Source organism: Branchiostoma floridae, unplaced genomic scaffold (assembly GCF_000003815.2).
Source record: "Branchiostoma floridae strain S238N-H82 unplaced genomic scaffold, Bfl_VNyyK Sc7u5tJ_168, whole genome shotgun sequence".
In the NCBI taxonomy this organism is placed as follows: domain Eukaryota; kingdom Metazoa; phylum Chordata; class Leptocardii; order Amphioxiformes; family Branchiostomatidae; genus Branchiostoma; species Branchiostoma floridae.
Window position 1 is genome coordinate 319,202 of NW_023365788.1, and position 2,258 is coordinate 321,459.

The 2,258-nt window shown below is 36.4% G+C and overlaps 2 protein-coding genes across 2 annotated transcripts in view; both read right to left on the reverse strand.

Annotated features, from left to right (window-relative positions):
• LOC118408511 overlaps nt 1-2,258 on the reverse strand; it is a 99,540-nt gene that overhangs the window by 17,691 nt on the left and 79,591 nt on the right. The gene's annotated exons all lie outside the window — the stretch shown is intronic.
• Nucleotides 1-2,258, reverse strand: part of LOC118408516 (low-density lipoprotein receptor-related protein 12-like) — a 12,578-nt gene that overhangs the window by 9,704 nt on the left and 616 nt on the right. The window lies entirely within an intron of this gene.

Consider the following 2,258-nt stretch of genomic DNA (forward strand, 5'->3'; position numbering starts at 1 on the left):
TTTTGCCAAAATTTGACATTTCATTTAAAACAGGTTTTCTTGGTAAACTACACCTGTTTTCTGACAACAATTAAATTCTATGAAATTCAATGTAATTTTCATGACTTGAATTTTATAATTTATGCTAATTTCATGACGTCATTGGTCAAAATCCAAGATGGCCGCCCTGATTAGGTAAATGACGTCATAATGTCGTCACATTACATGTTGATGACACAGAAATTTTTGTGAGGATTTAGGTTTTAAATTACATTCTTATTATCATCTGAAAGTTTAGTAGTCATACTACAAGTGGTTAAGGAGTTAGCCTCCAAAGTTTGTTTTAAAAACTGCACATTTTTGCTGGGGTCCGTTTGGACCCCAGAGGGACTGAATACAAACTTTCTTTATAATTTCCACATTATTGTACCAATCTTTGCGAAAACTTAGGAGAAGGTATAAGACATATTGACTGACAAAGTCACGGAAGGATTTTTTCTTCAGATCAAAAATGTTCAAATGGCACTTCAAAATGTACGCCTGGGGTCCAAATGGACCCCACTCGGGTGTTCGAGGGTTAAGGTAGAGAAGGGCAAATCAACATTGCACTAATAAAAAAAAGAAAACAGACACGGGTACAGTCTAAGATCATCTGACTGAGAACAGTATATATCGAAAGACTACTGGAGATTTAGCCACACATGGGACAGTATCCAGAGAGTGACACAGGACAGAAAAAAACTTGCAAGCCTTTGTTGCCTCCCTTCATACTAAGTTGTATGAAAAGCTGTGCTTTTTAGATAAATATGACAGATAAGTCTGCTGTGAAGACGGATAACGCAATAAGGTAGAAGTATGTGGGAGAGATTTTATCCTAATCAATTTTCAGACACTTGAACATAGTTTAATTAGCTCAAGAGGCACTTAACCATGTATCAGATAATGCTGTCCAGTGTATCTGGGTGTGTAATCTTGTACAGAGGTTGGGAATTATGCTTAATTACAACCAGCTATATCTAATTATACCCAATATACATTACAAATTACATGGAAAACCCCATTGACTTTTCCACTCACTGATCAAGCGCAGGGGGGGGGTGGATATTGACTTAAAGTAAAACAGAAGCTATTTTTTTGTTTCACAAACATATGACCATCTGTTGATAAAAACATTGAACATATAAAATTAAATGACCTCGATTGTAGGTAGGCGGCGCTTGCAGTCAAAGTACGGAATTTTCGTTGCTCATTTCACAACTTTGGCTGTATGATAGCAGCATGGGACTCTTTGAAGTGTTCTACACTACTTCTGTCTTGCTGTAAGACATTATGTAAGGAATCCTACGGCAAGAAGTCCCGATCAGGAAAAGGAAGAGATTTTGACAACTTTCCTTACTGAAATGCCGCAAATAAAAGTCAGTAAAACATAGAAGAAGAAGAACTTTATTGCACGACAATTGTATATGATACAATGTATGGCAACAACTATTAGTAAAACATATAAGGTTGAAGCAAATTTCTCCAGTCAACTGAACCATGAAAACGTAGTATTAGCGCAAAATCAATAATACAATTAGCTTCAGACGACTGCTTAATGTTTTGGTAACAACGTTTTTACAACTGACATGATTATTAATAGGTATTGTAATAAAGTCTCCCATTTTACAAGTATGATAGACTTAGACATTAATAGTTTGGCAAGCCACTCATCGACAGTGAAAATACTCGGCGTCGCAAAAAATAACACGAATGAAATAATCAAAACTTTTTCATTTGTGAAATTTGAAATGTTCAATAAACCTCTAAACATACTTGGTGCAAAACACATGATCGATCGAGTCAAATCTGGGATATGGTTCGTCTCCGTTCATTTGGGCCACTTCTTTTACTGTAAAAGTCTTTCAAGGTTATTATATAACATATGTAACATATCATTCATCATCACAAGGGAAATTATTTCATTATAAATCTCATTTTGAGGCATTTTCTTAATTTTATTGTGACTTTTCATAAATTGACAACGCTGCGATTTCCTATAACATCTTCATTTAGTCCAGAAACGCAACAGTGACGCAAGTAAGTGGGAGTGCAACAGAAAATCGGCGAAAATAACACAACAGTGACACAGTGAACGAACCCCGAAGCGACGCAAGCGTGACGCGATAGTTAATAATTAAGGCACATCGTGATGCCGTAACACATCAAAAAGTCTATCCGTAAAGCGAGTACCTCACTGAAGCTGCGTACGTCGTCTCGGACGAAGAGATCAGGGAATATGT